Source organism: Geotrypetes seraphini, chromosome 1 (genome assembly GCF_902459505.1).
Source record: "Geotrypetes seraphini chromosome 1, aGeoSer1.1, whole genome shotgun sequence".
Classification (NCBI taxonomy): domain Eukaryota; kingdom Metazoa; phylum Chordata; class Amphibia; order Gymnophiona; family Dermophiidae; genus Geotrypetes; species Geotrypetes seraphini.
The window spans coordinates 549,337,202-549,357,580 of record NC_047084.1 but is presented as its reverse complement, the minus strand read 5'-3'; positions in this window follow the sequence as shown (position 1 = coordinate 549,357,580).

The window sequence follows — 20,379 nt, the reverse complement described above, 5'->3', positions numbered from 1 at the left end:
AGTGAATTGGTGTTTTAAATGTGCAGCCTGCAAAATAGCTGAAGCATGCTGAAACCTCAGAGCAGCAGCGAATATTGACTGGATGTTTTTACTGTGTGCCACTTTAAAAGACATTGCCCTATGAGCCCTTTCCAGCAACAAAGAAGGGTCAAATGAAGCATCTCTGGAAGAATCTACTGCAAAACCTTTACAACATCAGCTCTCTCTGATCCTTTGGGAAGCCCAAGAATCTGAAAGTTATTTCAATGTAATGATTGCTCAAATCCTCTAAGTGATTTTCTAAAACGTGTATCTTCCTCAATAATTGATCCTGCTACAGCAGTTGATTATCATTAGCAGTCACCCACTCCTCCACTGTTTCTTCTTCAGTGGTCAGGGATGTAATTTGCTGTTTAACTTGAATCATTTCACCTTTTAGCTCCTCTAGAGAATCAGCATTAGTACATGGACTTGACATGGCACTGGGGCTTGTGCACATCTGAGAAGCTGAAAGCTATGTCGTTGGTAGTTTCACTACCATCAGGGCCTCCCAAGACAGACAGGTTTCAGCAGAGATGTCAGACTAATGATGTACAACCCATCTGGGCAGCAGCAGATGGGCAGTGTTGGAGGTGGAGGATTGCATTTGATGTGACAATGGTGATAATATCAAATTTATACTGCACAGAAGAAAGTCCCAACAATCTACTTCTGTATTCTGCCAAGACAACTTGATGATGAGACATAAAGAATGGACATATAGGCCCCGATTCTGTAAACTGCGCCTAACTTTTGGCATGGTTTAGGCGTCTGATTAATGAGCGATTCAAGGGTCTTAACCAGCGTTATTTGGGACTTAGACAGAGTTAGGCGTCACCTAGGCATCGTCAGAATATAAATACTAGGTAGATGCGAGTTTTTGGAAAAGTCGCATCCAAGTATGTAGATGTGGGCGTAACGAGGGCGTATCCTGGGCATGGTTAATGATAGGCACCAGATAGATACTATTTTGGCAGCAGACCACGTCTAAACATTGTGGAAATTGTAGGCGAATGAAAAGCTTATCTAAGTGTGTTTTCTGCTTGGTTTCTGCTTGGGCTGAACTTAGGTTTCTATGGGCGGAACATAGACGTGCTTTGGGCTTCCAAAATGATATCTTCTACATAGACTTAAGGAATCATTTTTTTTCCTCTTTTTCCCCTCCTAATAGATTTAATAAGCCACCATATCAATAGAGCACATCAATATAAACATATTGCATGGAAAACATAGTACTTTTCTGCCCATACAGTAATATAATTTACTCATTAAACCACCTTTGGCTTTCCTGCTTAAAAATAACCCCCCTTTTTCTCACCAAACAGTGCTGCAATCAGCTCTTTTTTGAGAGCAAAGAAAGAACATGAAAAATATATTAATATTGCACACATTACTTCTTTTCTCAGAGCTTAAAAATAGAAAAACCTGATACAGACCTTAACATGCATTTTCCTTCCTTGAAAATGGAGGTGTGTAACTGCACAAAGCTGACCTCATTGTGAGATCATCAAGGTGCACCTTCAAGGTAGAATGCCACAATTAAAAGATGCATTGGGTGTTCAACTTACAACCTCTATATGATCAGCACAGGATTTTAACACATTGAGCTACATCAGCTTCTACACAGGTGGATCTCACTGCCCTGTCATATCATAGTTGACTGACCTGTCTATGTATCATATGCTTAGGAATGATATCACAATTGCCACAAAGAAAACATTTGTAGCTCACCAAGTTAATGCACTTTTTGACACCTTGTCCATTTACTCAAGCTCACTGTTTCAAATCCCACCTTCACTAATTTTAACAACTTCCTAACAGCTTCCTATTAGCTGTCATAAGAGGGTCTAGATCAGGGGTAGGCAATTCCAGTCCTCGAGAACTGGAGCCAAGTCAGGTTTTTAGGATATCCACAATAAATATGCATGAGATAGATTAGCATCTCAAGGAGGCAGTACATGCAAATCCCTCATACATATTCATTGTGAATATCCTTAAAACCTGACCTGGCTCTAGCTGTCGAGGACCGGAATTGCCTACCCCTGGTCTATAAGATGGACTTTGCTGTTTTATCAGCACATTTCCCTTTCCAGGCAAACTTATTTTCACCTTCCCATGGCTAGGACATCCTAAGCTATCATGGGAGGAAACTTCTCCTCTGACAGAGCAAAGTCATTTGTGGCTCACCAAGTTAATGCACCTTGTTGTACCTTGTCCATCTTCTCAAGCTCACTGGTTCAAATCCCACCCTCACCTTCACTCATTTTAACAGCATCCTAACAGCTCTCATAAGTGGTGTTTTTTTTCTATTTTTCATCAGCATTCTGCAATTTGCAGGCACAGGTGCATCAGATACATTCATCTGCTCTCAACTAGGTAGGAATGGATTTCTTTTTATGCAATATCTGCACAGGGTAACAGGTATAAGAGTTTACTAAAACTTCAGAGGGCTTGGACAGGTATTGAAGGAAGATACATGTTTTTTAGATGTATGTTAGAGACATTCCTATTGGTAAATTCAGCTTAGCTGGTTGTGGTTCCATGCCTGAGGAGTGTATGTTGGGGTTGAGGAGAGGGTTTAGGATGAGAGAGAACAGGCTGCTTTAAATATCTGAGAATTGCTGCAGATCATTTCAAAGATCAACGCAAATATGTTTAAGCAAAGAAATGGCTAAAGAGTTTGAAGGTTTTCTGATAGAAAAATGAATATCAAATATTTGCTAACTGTACTCAAGACTTGAACTCCTGTTGTATAGAAGATAAAAGCAGTGCCTTAAGGCATAGAGCTATAGAGGGAACTTCATTTAGAATTTGGTAACAGAGCCTTTACAGACTAAGCAGATGACAAATGGCTTCTTGTCAAAGCTTTGAGAAGTTAAGGAAATGATTAAAAGTCAGAGCAGCTGTGTTTGGCCAAACCACACCCAAAGCATGCCCAATCAGATTTGAAAATTTTCTGGTGGAAGTCCTAACGGTGCCTATGATGTCAGACACTACTTAGGTGTACTTAGTATAAGAAGGTCCATCAAAGCAATGTTTTCTCTTTTAGGATTCCTATTCTGTGTTATTGCTTATGCTGATTTCTGAGACTTTACTTTTCTTGATTATCTTTTAACGTTTTCATTCCTTTATCTGCCACAACTCTCTCCATTTCACAGGACCATTAGCAGCTATAGTAATTTGCAATTTTGATGTCTTTCTAACCTTTTTCATCTTTCCAGGTGACTGCTGCACCTATGCTGCACCTATGCAAGGAACTCCTTGCTAGCAGCTCAGATAATAAATCCAGGTGAGGATGATATATTGCTAGCTACTTAGGTGTCTTTATTAGATAAAAGCTCAGGCAGAACTGATTTCTTCTTGTGGACTCTCATTCTGTGTTATTGCTTATGGTGATTCTCCATTAACTTTTTGTCCCCCTGATATCTGCCACAACTCTCTCCATTCCACAGGGACATTAGCTGGTCTGAGAATTAGTGATGATAAAATTGGTTCCAGGAGTGTTGGCTGAAAAAAAAAAACCCATGCTGTTTGAAACTTTGGTGCCAGCAAAATGGATATGCAAGTTACATGAATATGTGGAACCTATAGCAGTACTTTTCCTCATAGAGCTAAAGATAAATCTTTTTAGAGTCATAATTGTTAGGCATCCTTATTCTAAAAAAGGAACAGTATTTGTGCTTCTGTTCATTCTAGCTGTTATTCTGAGACTGTGCTGTGACATATTCTCCCAAGACTTCTGCTTTTTATTTTTCCACAGATGTCTAACATTTCCCCCCCTTTTCTCCTGATTTCAGGTTGTCAGAGTGGCTAATGACTCCCCTTGTGTTCCCTAGAGGCCAGAGCAGGTCTGTTCAAACTGGGTTTAGCACACCAGCTTCCACCTGGCCAAAGCTCAAATACCAAAAGAGAAAGAATAGGTGAGAATGATGTTCTGCAACCTTTGTTTGCTTTGTTTGCCCTTATGATGAATTATATACATTTTTGTAATACTAACATGTTTCACACTTTTTTTCCTTCAGACGGGTGTAGTTATTGATGATATCTGAGAGAACAGTAAATTGGTGAGTTTTAGGCCCTCTTTTATAAAGGTGCGCTAAATCAACGCATGCGCTAACTATTAACGCATCCATAGGATAACATGTACGCGTTAACATTTACCACATGCTTAAAGCGGTGCCATCTAGAGCACCATTAGCATGTGCTAAATGTTAATGCTTGCATGTTATCCTATGGAGGCGTTAGCAGTTAGCACATGTGTTGATTTAGCACATCTTTATAAAAGAGAGCCTAAAACTCACCAATAAAGTCTTAATTTGTTTCAATCATCCATCTTCCTTTTTCTACAGCTTGCCTTCTCCTACCAGGAGCAGATTATGGGACCTTAACAATTCTACCACAGTAACAACTTGGACCTAGGAATGGCTTACTCTGCATACCTGTCATCCATCTTATCAAACTGCAGTGGCCTGATATTACACTTGCATGCTGCTTTCCTAGACTGTTCAATAAAAATCTTAAACCATTTTTCACCTTGTGCTTATTTACATTGAGTAGCATCCGGGCATTAGTGTTTCCTTAATAAACACCACTTCAACTACTTTGTCACATTGACCTTTGTCTTATCTAGTGTTCCATGAGGCCCAAGCTGCAAAGGAGAGAAGTGGGGAGGCCCTTAGGGGGTGGCAAACAGGATAGCTGGCATGTCTCCTGCCTCACAGCCTGCAACCAGCATAATATTTGAGAAAATGACATTATATGAGAGCTGGAGAGGATGAACAAGGTGCAACAAGGTGCCTTAACTTGGTGAGCCAGAAATGGCTTCTTTCAGTCAGGGGAGAAGTTTCCTATCCTGACAGCTTAAGATATGCTTAACTGTGGCCGTTACAGAGTACTTCGGGCACTCCACTACGGAGCTGCAAGCATGCCTTAGCTACAGCCATAACGATGCCTAAATGGAACAGTATAATCAAACCTGAATTGCTATGATTTTATGGCTCATTGTGTAGCACAGCGGTTAGAATGAAGGTTGGTGTGTGAGCCTGGTGTGGGTTTGATTCCCTCATGTACTTCAGCTGACACAATACTCATTTTAATAAAAATGACAAGCTACAGACCAATCACATCTAATTTTCATCTCAAACAGCACAACATTAACAATACTAGAAGCAATCTGTTCCAAAAGTGGAGTTTGCATTTGATAAAAACAGCAGTATTTGACTCCATGTCACATTTATTGAACCATACTTGAGATTCTGGCTTTTGAGACAATGAAAGCAGTGCTTTAAGCCATTGAGCTACCAGTCTTTTGTCTCAGCTAACTGATATGATAGCTACGCAGATGATACATAGGCAGGTCAGTAAGCTATGATTTTACAGGGGAATCAGGAAAAACTGGAGTGGAAGGTGGTGTAGCTCAATGAGTAAAAGCTCTGTGCTGATCTTGCAGAGGTTGTGAGTTTAACTCCCGGCCCATGTTTTACTTGTGCACCTTGATGATCTCATAATTAGGTCAGCATTGTGCAGCTGCACACCTCCCTTTGCAATGAACTAAAAGCCACATTCAGGTCTGTTCTGTGTGTTATTCTGTTTTTAAGCTTGGCCAAATGAAGTTATGGGCTTTTCTTTGCTTTGAAGACTGAGCTGATTATAGCAATGTTTAATGAGAAAGAGAGTGTTATTTAGAGCAAGGAACCTAAAGTTGTGATTTTCATGTGCTGCAGTTAGCTAACAACATTGCTTCGTTAGGCAATTTTAAATTCAATATGCTTGTATGGATGTGTCCTGTTTATGTGGTGCCTGAATAACAAAATAAAAATCCCTGAACTGTATTTAAAAGATCACTTTGGAAACGTCTAAAAACATCTCTCAAATAACGTCTATGGGATGCTCAGAGAAAGCTCATTGGATGACCTACGCTACCTAAATAGCATGTATCCTGCTAAAGCTTTTCTGGAGCCTATACAATGCTCAAAGTTCTATGCTTTACACTTCTTATAGGAGCTAATCTTACCATTACTATATGTTTCTGTGTAGCACAGGAGTGAAGCTTATACTCATCTACGCTGATGTTTCCAGTTCAACTCCCAACCAGTACCTCTCAGTCAAAAAGTAATATTATACTTATCCTTTTAAACATGGCATACTTTGTTACTTTTTTGTTTTTATACTGTTGAAGTATACAATTCTGAAATAATGAAGAAAAAGGATATAACAGAGAAGTAAGATCTACCTTGTTCTGTCTCCTAGCAGAATTAACTGCCATTCACTACCTATAAGGAGCAGTATAGTCAAATCAGAATTGCTATTATTGTTTGACTCATTGTCTAGCACAGCGGATTAGAATGAAGGTTAGCATGTAAGCATGTCACATTTTTTCAAAATTCACGCTGATGTTCCCAGTTCAACTCCCACTGAAACTAATATATTATAAATATCCTTTTAAACATGGCATACTGTGTTTTTATTATCCTTTTCATGATGGTATACTTTGGGTTTATTATGTTAAAGCTGAAATAATGATAACAAATCAGTAAAACACACATTTATATATATATATTAAACTAATATCGTAAGGACGTCTATCTGACGTCTATATCAGAAAAAGTGTGATTTTGGTGAACGGGTATTGGACGCCTACTCAACGCCCATGTAACGCTGATTGCAATTTGAGCCACGTGAACATCTAAACCATGCCTAAAGCTAGGCGCAGTTTACAGAACCGGGGCCATAGTGCTGGAAGAAGGTCCTCTAGGACAGAAGGCGTTCACCATACTACTAGGGAAGAGCTAACCGTCTCCAAGAGTATGCCCAATCTTTATGAAGCTGATGGATCAAAGCCACCAGGACATCCTGATGCTGATGTTGCTGGACAAAAAAGGGAGATCAGAAGCTGTAAAGATATTCTCAACATAGGAACATGGAATGTATGAAGCATGAATCAAGGAAAACTGGAAATTGTTAAAGATCAAATTGAAAAAAAATACAAAATTGATTTGATAGGGATCAGTGAACTCAAATGGACAGGACCGGACCATTTTCAATCAAACGAGAATTTAATCTGCTACTCTGTTCATGAAACAGAGAGAAAAATTGGTGTGGCATTCATCCTCAATAATAAGCTTTCAAAGATGGTATTAAAGTACAGTGTTATTAGTGACAGAGTCATGTCAATCTGATCTGCAGGGAAAGCTGATCAATGTCACCTTGATCCAAGTATATGCTTCAATGATAGATGCAGAAGATGAGGATGTAGAATTGTTCTATGAACAACTTCAACATGTAATAGATCAAATGCCGAAACAAAATTTACGGATCATTATGGGGGACTTCAATGCAAAAGTAGGAAGTACATCTGAAGATGCAGTGGTTGGAAAGCACAGCATAGAACAAAATGAAGCTGGTGATAACTTAGTACAGTTTTGTAAAACAAACCATCAATCATGAATATGCATTTTCAACATCAGAAAACTCTCCAGTACACATGGATCTCCCCAATGGCATGTATTAAAATCAACTTGACTATATCTGCATAGGACAGAGAAGAAATCTGCAGTTTTGACTGCAAGGGCTAAACCAAAAGCTGATTGTGGCAGCGACCACGAGCTTTTGACATGCAAGATCAAGGTGAAGCTTTGCAAAAAGATGATCATTAGAGACTTCCCAAAATATGACATTTGCCTTGCTTGATAGAGGAGGTAGAGACCCAAAGAGTTATGGAATGATATCAAAACTATAATTAGTGATGAAGCTAAAAAAAGCCCTCCAGAAGAAAAAGAAAGCCAAGAAATCACCTTGGATCTTACAAGAACCCAGAAAAGTAGCAAAAGAAAGAAGACAAGTAAAACTATCCGGTGACAGAGAAAAAGTATCACAAATGGACTGAGTGTTTCAATGTCAAGTTCGGCAAGACAAATAATGATATCTCAAGGGTATTTATCAGAAAATTGATCAGAACATGTAAATGGAAAAACCAGATTAGTTTTTCAGGAGATTAAGAGATTATGGCAGAAATTCCAATCTCGACTGGGGATGCTTAAATACACCAATTGAATGATATTGAATGATCCAGAAAGCATTAAAAAGAGATGGAAAGGATATACAGAAAATTTATACAAACAAGGTAATGAGAAAAACATTGGGGAAATTGAATTGGAAACTGAAGCCGAAGAACCATTTATTTTAAAAGAAGTCATATCAGCGTTTAAAGTTTATTATTGAAAAACAAAAGTTTATTATTTATTGAAAAACAAGTTACCTGGTATTGATGGTATTCCAATTGAATTAATAAAAGGCTCAGAAGGTACTATCATGGCCCTCACTCGACTGTGTCAACAGTTTTGGAAGGAAAAAACATGGCCATCCAATTGGAGAAGATCACTGTTCATACCTATACCGAAGAAAGGTGATACCAAGGACTGTAACAACTACAGAACAATTGCATTAATTCCATACACCAGTAAAATATTGCTGAAAATAATAAAATGAAGGCTCCAATCATACGTTGAGCAAGAACTACCTGAAGTTCAGGTTGTTTTCAGAAAAGGTTAAGGAACAAGAGACATTATTGCCAATGTTAGATGGATATTGGAGAAGGGCATAGAATACCAAAAACCCCTATACCTTTGCTTCATTGACTCTAGCAAAGCTTTTGACTGTGTGGATCACAATAAACTATGGGAATACAAATGGGAATATCCAAACACATAACTTAGCTAATAGAGAGCCTATGTAAAAAAACAAGAAGCTGCAGTGAGAACTGAATATGGCAACAGTCATTGATTTCCAATAAAAGTGGCGTCAGGCAAGAATGCATCTTGTCACTTTAACTGTTCAACCTTTATGGTGAAACCATTTTCAAAAAAGCAAATTTGGAAGAAGAGTGACAGTTTCAAAGTTGGTGGCCAAATATAAACAACCTGCATTATGCAGATGATACAATGCTCATCACCAGAAGTAAAGAATACATGCTGAATCTACTGAGAAAAGTCAAAGCCAATAGTCATAACATGGGATTAGAACTGAACATAAACAAGGCAAAGATCATGAATACGGAAAATGATGAAGATTTTCCCCTTCTTTTATGAAACTGCACTAGCAGTTTCTAGCGCAGGGAGCTGCACTGAATGACCCACGCTGCTCCCAATGCTCATAGAGTTCCTAAGAGCGTCGGGAGCAGCGCAGGCCATTCAGCGTGGCTCCCCACAGTAGAAACTATTAGCACAGTTTTGGAGAAGGGGGGGGTCAATGAGCGTCGGGAGCAGCGTGGGCCATTCAGTGCGGCTCCCCATGCTAGAAACTGCTAGTGCAGTTTCGTAAAAGGAGGCCTTTGATCATGAAGGTGATAGAATAGAAGTTGTAAAGGATTTCAATCACTTGGTCACTCTTCAATAAAGGCTCTCAACAAAGTATTCAAAGGCAAGGTGATAACGCTCCAAATGAAGATCAGACTTGTCCATGCATTCATTTTCTCAGTGGTCAGTTATGGATGTGAAACCTGGATACTACAGAGCTTTGGTGCTGGAGAAGGATTTTAGGGGTGCTGTGGACTGGCAGAAGAGCTAACAAATAGATTCTGGAAGAGATAAAACCAGCTATGTCACTCGAAGCCCAAATGATGAAGTTAGAACTGTCTTATTTTGGTCACACCATCAGAAGAGAGAGATTACTCGAGAAGGACATCATGTTTAGGAAGATCGAAGGAACCAGGCGAAGAGGGTGACCTGTAATCAGATGGCGGAACACATTGAAAATATTCATGGGGATGATGCTGGAGGACCTTTCTAGACTAGCACAAAACCAATTTCTTTTTAGACCGCAATTCATCAAGTCGCTAGGACTTGAGCACGTGTTTATGGCACCTAACAAGAACAATAGAGAATCAGCATAGCCCTTAAAAATGCTCCTAACTTACAGATGTTCCTTCAAAAGTATATGAAGAAAAATTTCCTCTCTAGCAATGGTGGTTCAGTGAGATAGGAACTGGCCTATTTATATAGAATATAAGAGATACCATACTGGGTCAATCAAGCCCAATATTCTGTTTCTAACAGTGGCTAATCCAGGTTAGAAGTGCCTGGCAAGATCTCAAGGAGTAAAACAGATTTAATGCTATTTATCTCAGATATAAGCAATGGATTTCCCTAAGTCTATTTTAATAATGGTTTTTAGGACTTTTGTTTTAGGAAATTATCCAAACCCTTTTTAAACCCTGCTGAGCTAACTGCTTTTACCACATTCTCTGGCAAGGAATTCCAGAGTTTAATTGCACATTGGGTTCTACATTTTGTTTTAAATCTACTAATTAGTAGTTTCATTGCATACCCCTAGTCCTAGTATTTTTGGAAATTTCCCAAACTTGCTTTCCATTCTTAGCACCACAAATAAAAGCTCATTATATCTCACAGGGTGTTACTGCTGCTCAGAAAACTGTTAAAAGGCAAAGTGACTCATAGTTCTAAGTTGCCATCTTGACCCATGCTCAAATGTAACCTCCTACAAATAAACTTTTTAAATGAGCTCTTATGTACTCTTTAGGACACAATTATTTATTTATTTATTTTATTCCTGCAGCTCAGTTCTAAAAATAACATGAAATAATATGGGAAATTTCCCATGTATTTTCAAATGCATATCTCCATTAGCCACACAAGTGAAAATGAAATATACTTTTAGCCAGATTAAAAAGAGTTCCTCTCTGAAGGAAAGGGAAAGATTGAATGTAGATTTTATTTTTACTGGCTTTTATAAAACTGCGGTCGAGTTTTCTACTGTGGGTCAGCAAGGTAAATGTTCCAATGCTCATAATGAGTGTCAGAGCATTTACCTTGGAGGCCCATGGTAAAAACTTCTACTGTGGTCTAGTAAAAGCAGCCCTTTGTTTGCAAAATTATGTGCAGCGTTTTACACTAAAAACATATTTCATTTTCATGTATAACCTACTTATCTAAATACGTCTAAGATGTATGGGAACAATTTTCATGTCCTGTTTTTTTACTGACAGGGAGGATGGATAATATTGAGACAGATGATTTGTCTGGATAATGGAGATATCTACTTGTTAAAAAAAGGGATATTTACCATATCATTTCATTTTATTTGTAGCACTGAGTGGCAGGAACCCTTCTTCTCCCCTTCTATTTGTGTATGGAACTCAGCACAGGCATTCTGTGCATACTCGTATAGAGGGGTAGAGATTAAATTGTCATTGTATGTGGATAACTTATTAATGTACACAACTATTTCAGCCATTCCTTCATAATTTTCCATTTTTAAACAGTTTGGTCTGATTTCAGGTTATAAGGTGACAGGTGTGAATGTTTCCCCTTATCTGAAACAGTTTGCAAAGATGTTAATCAGTATCCATTCAAGGCATCCTATGCTCGTATATTAAGTATTAGGAATTTGATATGGGGTTTCTTTGGAGAATAATGTAAGTAAAAATACTAATATTTCTTCTAAAAAAAAATTAGTGAAAATTTGATCACTACTGTATCTATCCTGGTCAGGTAGAATAGAGATTATCAAAATGGTATTGACTCTCAACATTAATTATGTTCTGAGCATGTTACTTTTACTTTTCCCTGGACTTTGTACAAGTTCTGTGGCAAAACTGGCTTCCAAGGATTGCAATGTGAAAATTACAGCAGGTTAGGAAATCCTGGAAGTTAATTTACCAAATTTTGATTATTACCATGATTACATTAGTGTCTTTTATTCCACCAATACCTTGCGGTTCCAGGCAGATTACAATAGAGGTGATCTGGACATACCCAGTAAAATTACAAGGTAGATTAGATGAGGCTTTAGGATCCAGGGATAGATTGAAGAGGCCAGTTATATAATTTGCTAGATTTGACAAATTTCCTGAACAACATGGTTTTTAATTCTTTCCTGAAGGTTTTGTAGTCGGGTGTTGTGATCAGCAGGTTGGAGAGGTGGTGGTCTAGTTTTGCTGCTTGGGTAGCAAGTAGGCCGTCGTACATTTTCTTGCGTTGTGTGCCTTTGATTGGGGGATGGGGGGGGGTGAGTAAAGGGTGCTTATGTTTTCCTAGGTCTGAATGTGTTGTTCCGGGTCAGGCGATCATTCAGGTAAGTTGGTGCATCACCATTTAGGGCTTTGAATAGTGTGCAGTAGAATTTGAAAAGTATACGTGCTTATACTGGGAGCCAGTGTGTGTCTAGGTATGCGGCAGTGAGGTGGTCAAATTTTTTCAGCGAGTATATCAGTCTAAGAGATGTATTTTACACTGTTTGTAATTGTTTTATCATGATGGCAGGGCATGGTAGGTACAAGATGTTGCAATAGTCTAGAAGTCTGCTTATCAAATGCAACAGGGTGGTTATTAAATTTTAGCAAGTGATTTACAAAATAAGCTGGGTGGCTGGAGGTAGAGAAGGCCTTATCACCTACTACTATTTCCTATTTGGCAGGGATGAGCTCTAATTCTAAGATGAGGAAGATTCCTGTTATGGAGGCTATTGTGGCTGATTTCCAGAGGCTAGCAGAGATGCACGTTGTATATGTTTTTCTCTGGTTTATGCTGTTCTCATTGTTGACTGATGATTGTTTTCTACTTGTGGTTTTCTTCACTGCTGTGAAACTCAATAAATACTTTATTTTAAAAAAAAATAAAAAAAATAAGATGCAAATAATAACACTGTCAGGCTCATAATCAAAAATCATAGACGTCCAAAATGCAACCTAAATCAGCATTTGAATGTCCTAATCTCTAGGATGACCAATCAAAACCATCTTTCTATACGTCTAGTGAGGTGTTTCCAGCCTCTGTATGTTCAGAGCACGAGATGGGCATGCTGGAGGCGTGTTATGGGCGGTCTCAAAGGCAGGTTAGACATGGACATCTTGCAGCAATAATCAAACATTTTGTAAGACATTCTGGACAGAACTTGTACGTTTGGAACTAGGCCTGTTTTAGAAGGATCTAAGTGCCACAAAGTTGCCCAAATCGGCCAGATGACCACTGCATGCATCAATGTAAGACACCCCTATACTTCCCCCCACCCCCACACTACCCCCACATTACCCCCACACTGACCCCCTTCCACCACATAAAAATGAGAACAAAAAGATACAGACCTGGCTCTAAAACATCAGCATCTGATATGGGGAAGCCTAGTAGAGCTGCACAGAGGTGTCTTAAGTAGCCTGGTAGGTGAGCTAATGATTCTTAGAGAGGAGGACTCAGGTCCATAAGCCATTCTAACCACTACATTTATGGTAGAATGTGTGAGCCCACCCAAACCCTACTATACTGCCATATACAGTAGGTGCCACCTGCTGCCATAAGTACTATTGGGTGGTACACAGTAGGGTATAGTAGGTTTTTTTTTGGGGGGGAGGGATTTGTGGACTCATTCAAGACACAATGAAAAAGTACTCCATAGAAGCATTTGCTAAGATATGCAATGCCTACAAGGCCTATTTTGGCATGGTTGTTGGGGGATCAACACAAACCTTGGGCATTTCACTTCAAATGCGAGATGGTTTGATGGGTGTTATATCAAGATTGTAATAAACATGAAACTTGATGTTCATGTTAATAAATGGTGGCCTTGGACCTGCTTATTTAGGAAATATGAGGAAATATTTGAAGAAAGGAGCCTTATGACTTCTAAAGGGGAAAATATGTAGGAATTATTGGATCATTATGTGATAAATGATTCTTGAGAGGTTATTTTGGAATTTTTACCTGGTTTATTGTGTTTGTTACTATCTTATTTGTTATGGTTTGTATTTAGCTTTGGAAATTATAATAAGATTTTTTTAATAGTGAAAGGCTTATTTGTGATTTTCCCATGGATCTTGGCTCCGCTTTCTCCTCTAAGAAGAGAAATTCTAACCTAGACCTAGAAAATAATTCCACTCTACATCAGCATATCTGCATGCTTTGGATGTTGCTATTTATGCCCTTGAACTCAAACAAGTGGCAACCAAATCCTGCAGCACTCACCAACATAGAAGACAAAACTGTAGTAGTTGGTTTTAGCAGGTAGACACAGTGGACACAAAAGAATCACAAATACCAGGACTGTGCGAGCTAGTTATTCTACCTGCTGTGAAAGAATCTGATGTGAAAATGACTACTGCGTTTCTAGACTTTGCTAAACTCATGGGATTAGCTTTGAAAATTTGCCTTCTAAATGAGCACTAAAAATAAAGGACCTGGCATTGACTAACAGCAGAAATAATGTCAGAGGAGAAGTAAGGATTAAACAGCTTAATAAAGTTCTTTAAGCAGTATGGAAACATCAAAAGACTGGCAGATTGCTATCAGTGTCCAAATTGGGAAGGAAGGCAATAGATGGGACTATATCAATTATAGAGATATTTTTTGTAAGCCCCCACAGGGAAGACATATGCTATAACAATTAAACAACATTTAAGACCTATAATGGAATACCAGCTGTCAGGAGCTCAAATGAGCTTCGGGGAAAATTGCTGTTGTAGTGATGCCATCTTCAGACTTTTGATATTCAAAAGATCCAGTTACCTAGAATTTAGCTAATTTAAAAGTGGTCAAGGATGGAAAAGGTCAAGGGAAAGGAGTCTAGATTCCTATCACTGATTTCCAATGTTAGATGTCTAAAACTTGGATTGCCAAATCTAGATATAGTCAGAGAAGGACTAAATCTGGCTACTAGCATCATCCATATTACATATGATATTTCAAAAATTGGAAAGGGAGTAGGGGTGGCACCAGCGCATGTCTTCCCCCTCTTGTACACCACCACTTTTAAAGGATGGGGGGCTTTGATAGCCTCTCCCCCATCCCTTCCCAGTCAGCCAACAAAAAATTAAAATGCGGAACCAATGTGCAAATCCCCTCTACACCTGCAAGAAATCTATGGCAGGCCAAGGGGGCAGTTCCACTCATACCAACTCACCAGAAGCCTGCCACCCCACATATTATTGCAGTAAAGCATCTGGTGTTGTTCTAACAGCAATGTCGGTAGCTCACACAATCAGTGTTGCTGTCAAAACAATGCTGCTGGGAGACGAGTAATTCCCTCTCTTCTTTGTCTCTGTTTATTTAGGGGTCCTTTTACAAAGGCGCGGTAGCGGTTCAACGCGCGGAATACTACACATTAAACTGCCTGCCGTGCTAGTACCTAATATCTCCATTGACAAGGCGTTAGGATTTTAGGCTGCTGCGGGGGTTAGCACGTGATGAAATGTCCGCGCTAACCCCCGTAGCGCGCCTTGATAAAAGGAGCCCTTATTTATTTAATGGGCTTCATTAACCACACTTATGGAGAGATTCACACATGGTGGTGTACAACAAATACAGCCTAGCAGAAAACTGACAGTTTTGTTAAGAACATAATAGTGAAATGATCAAATATAAGCATAAATATTATTAATGAGGTAAACATGCAGATGGCAAAACTGAAACCTAGAAATAAGGTAACTTGATTATTGGTTTATCCATGTAATTACAGATGCCAACTAATTTTTCCCCTTGCCTGAAAGATATTTGAAGGACTAAATTAAAAGATGACATGGAGTTCTTCTTTGCTGGAAACAGCATTCAGTCTCTGGCAGTGGTCGGCAAACCGCGGCTCTTTAGCCACTTGAGTGTGGCTCGCGGCTCATCTAGAGCAGGGGTACCCAACCTGCTTCCCTTCCCTTCCCTTTCTTTCTCACTGCCCTCCCCCCCAAGCCACCGGCGAACAGGCCGCCACCGCCGCAGGGGAATAGGCTGCCACCGCCACAATCGGGGAATAGGCTGCCGCTGCCACCAAGTTCTAAGCTCTCCCTGCTTCCCTTCCCTTCCCTTCCCTTTCTTTCTCACTGCCCTCCCCCAAGCCACCGGCGAACAGGCCGCCACCGCCGCAGGGGAATAGGCTGCCACCGCCACAATCGGGGAATAGGCTGCCGCTGCCACCAAGTTCTAAGCTCTCCCTGCTTCCCTTCCCTTCCCTTCCCTTCCCTTTCTTTCTCACTGCCCTCCCCCAAGCCACCGGCGAACAGGCCGCCACCGCCGCAGGGGAATAGGCTGCCACCGCCACAATCGGGGAATAGGCTGCCGCTGCCACCAAGTTCTAAGCTCTCCCTGCTTCCCTTCCCCGTAAAGAGGACGCTGAAGAGCAGGATCGACCAACTTTCGCCACCCAATTCTGACGTCGGAGAGGAAGTTCTGGGCCCAGTACAGCAGCATGATAACCTTCTCCGATCTGTATCTGATCCCCTTTATCATTCCTAGCATTCTGTTTGCCCTTTTGGTCGCCGCAGCACATTGCGTGGACGGCTTCATCAACTTGTCGATCAGAACTCTGAAGTCTCTTTCCTGGGAGGTCTCTCCAAGTATTGCCCCGGACATCCTGTATTTGTGCATGAGATTTTTGTTACCGACATGCATCACTTTACACTTATCCATGTTGAACCTCATTTGCCATATCGATGCCCATTTCTCAAGCTTGATTATGTCATGTTGCAGATCTTCGCAATCTCCCTGTGTCTTCACTACTCTGAATAACTTTGTTATCGGTTTACAAAATTACATGCATACATATTAAAAATACTAAATAGATGTTTCGACAGAACAAACACAATAAAACATTAACAGTATCATTATTAAAACCTGTTTTGAAATTCATCCAACAAGATGGAAAGACAAACCCCCTCTTTTACTAAGCTGCAATAACGTTTTTAGCGCGCGCTAACCCCGCACTACGTGGCTGGAAATAACAGCAGCTCAATGCTGGCGTTAGTATCTAGCGCGCACACTAAAACTGCTATTGCAGCATAGTAAAAGGAGTCTAAAATCCCATAAAAACATTTACAGGATGGCAAGGCTTCAGCAGCAAATAGCATTAGCACATGAAAGCATTAACAAATAATTCTGTTTTCAACATTTTCTTAAAATTCAGTCTCCCATCACAAAATCACAGAATACCAGGCAGCGCATTTCAAAGCTTGGCACCTGCTACAGACAGCATTTTTGCCCCAATCTTAACATGAGAGACTAATATCTTACCCTCCAAATTCAACTTCATGCTATTTTCAGATCTCAAACATTTTCTGGGTTGATAGATTTCAAAAAACTCCTTTAGTGCCCTTGGGGAAACGTGATATAAGGTACATTCTGGATTTAAAAATCATCTGTAAGTATTAAAGATAATCTGCAGATATTCTACTGTTATTCATCATAAGGATTCACCTGAGTTCTGGTAAAATAATTGAGCTTCCTTAAAATATTTGGCTTCCTGATTTATTTAAATATCCAAATTATTTCTAGTTTCTGTTTTAAAAATTAAAATAAAAAGATTTATTCCACTGCAATAATTAATTAATTTAAAAAATGTGTCTGTGGGCAAAAGGTTGGTTGTTGTTTTTTTTTTTTTCTCACAGTTCAGCAGACATGAAAAGAGGTTTCCCTCACCTTGGCAGATGTTCCATCTCTAGGAAGAAGGACTCCTGCTGTCTTTCTCTTTGGTCTCAGTTTCTTTTTATATATTCTTTGGTCCTTTATTAGCTACTAGCCTGACTTTAAGAACACACAGAGAGTCTATCTCCCCTTTAATCTATAAGTATTAAGCATTTCCTACAGATGATCTGGATGCTTTAGTGAAACTGTTAACTTGCTCGAAAAAAAAAAATCATGACATCAAGTATTTCTCTCTAAGGTGTAACTCTTTCCTTTTCATTCATTTTACTACTCAACAGATTTTTTTTCTATTTAATAATAATAATAATAACAATTTATATACTGCAGGACCGTGAAGTTCTAAGTGGTTTACAATAAGAACATAAGATTTGCCTCTGCTGGGTCAGACCAGAGGTCCATCGCACCCAGCAGTCCGCTCCCGCAGCGGCCCATCATGTCCATGACTTGTAAGTGATCCTTTATATCCTTCAATCCTTTTTATCCTTCCTTGTCTATATCCTTCTGACTGTACCTTTCTTTATCCTATATCTTCCCTATCTATATCCGTCAATAACTTTTTCTTTCAAGAATTTATCCAATTTCTCTTTGAAACCCTGTAAAGTACTCTGTCCTATCATACCCTCCGGAAGCGCATTCCAAGTATCCACCACCTTCTGAGTGATGAAGTAATTCCTAGCATTGGTTCTAAACCTGTCCTCTTATAGTTTCTCTTAGTGCCCTCTTGACCTTGTAGTTCCCCATAGGCTGAAGAATCTGTCCCTCTCCACATTCTCAATGCCCTTCATGATCTTATATGTCTCTATCATGTCTCCTGAGTCTCCGCTTCTCCAGTGAGAAGAGCCCCAGTTTCTCTAGCCTGTCTGCGTATGAAAGGTTTTCCATATCCTTTATCATATGTGTAGCTCTTCTCTGGACGCTCTCAAGTATCGCCATATCCTTCTTCAGGTACTGGACACAGTACTCCAGATGCGGGCGCACCATCGCTCGATACAGCGGCAGGATAACTTCCAACATTCTATTTGCTTTCCTTGAGGCCACTGTGCATTGTACTGTTGGCTTCATTGTGGTGTCCACCAGCACTCCCAGGTCCTTTTCAAGGTTACTTTCCCCCAATACCAACCCCCCCATTTTGTAGCTGAACCTCGGGTTCTTTTTCCCTTGCATTTCTCCACATTGAAGTTCATCTGCCATTTATTTGCCCACTCCCCCAGCTTGTTCAGATCCCTTTTCTTCGATTAGAAATGTTACAGATTGAATGGAATAAACAAAGTACAGACTTAGTGATTGATAGTTCTAGAGATCGTTTGTTGAGGACTAACACTGTATAGGTTGGTTTCCTAAGTATTTCAGGAACAGATGTGTTTTTAGGCGTTTCCTGGATTCCCTATAGATAGTAGGCAAGAGTAATTGTTCTAGGTCTTTACCCCATAGTGCTGCTTGATGTGAGAAAAGATATTGGTGATGACTTTTAAATTTACAACCTCTAACCGGGGGGGGAGGGGGGAAACAAAGTTCAGGTGAGAGCTTCACTTGTGTCTGTTGGCTGTGAAAGAGAAAAGGTCTGTTATATTTAGGGGCTAAGCCATAAAGTACCTTGAAGCAAAAACAACCAAACTTGAATTTCACATGTGCCTCCATCGGCAGCCAATATAGAAGTCGGTAGGAAGGTGTTACATGATCAAACTTCTTCAGTCCACAAAGAAGTCTAACCGCTGCATTTTGTACTAGTTGCAATCGCCGCATATTCTTCTGGGGGAGTGCCAAGTAGGCGATGTTACAATAATCGAGTTGACTCAGTATAAGGGATTGTACCAGAATTCGAAATGATGAGACATCGAAGTAAGCTCTGATGGACTGAAGCTTCCAGAGGATGAGAAAGACTTTTCTAATCAAGGAGTCTACCTGGTCTTTCATGGTCAGGCTCTGGTCCAGTGTTACTCCCAATATCTTCATAGTGGGTTGAATGGGATAACATGCTCATTCTGACTGGTCACAAACCTCTTTGACATCCACATAGTACAGTTTAAAGATTCAGTTTAAAGTTCTCAACAAACGGGAGCCTCAGTTAACTGAGCAGCCAGTTTGGAACTTCAGTTTGGTAGGGATGTGCATTTGCCCCAGGAATCTAGAAAGAACACTCAGATTTCGGTGTTAACATCAATAATTGGATGTTAACAATCAATTATTGATTTTATTTTGCACCTGTTAAGTGTTGCAAGTGCATCTAACTGCAGGCTATTCTTTAAGTTTGGGTGCCCAAATCCAATCGCACACAATCTAATAGGGGGCATATCCAGGGGCATTCTCAGAAATAAGTGAAATATTATAGAATTCTGGGGATCCAAGCCCAACTTGCATGCCAGGATTTACACCAGGCGTAAGTTCTCACACCCAAAGTTGGGTGTGGGAATTCCCGTTAGCTGCTATAGAACAGCATTGTGCTGATTTTTTTTTTCCTAGCACCTGTTTTTCAGTGCCACAGCCAATGGTGTGTTAACACACCTTAAAAAAGCAATGTATGGAGAATCAATTTTACATATGTTAGCCTAGACATTAACACATGAAGGGAGTTTTTTTTTACTCTGATGTGGTAAGTTTTGGACTTATTGCATGCTAGCAGTAAGTGCAAAGCCTATGTGGTACAGGCAGGGGGTGTGCCCAGCATCTGTCCTACATCTACTGCACAGGGCAGATACTTACTGCATGGCACAGTGTTATCTGCAGGGCCATCAGTGCTATCAAACAGTGCAGATACTCAACCAAAAAAATAAAACTAAAACTGTAAAATGTTTTTAAAAAACCTCCACCTTTACCAAGGTAGCAGACCTCCTACCATACATTCCACGTCTGGCCACCTTTACCAAGGTAGCAGACCTCCTACCACACATTCCACGTCTGATCTCCCTCTCAACATCCCTGTAAGAGAGTTAGGGATTCTCCCTCAATAATA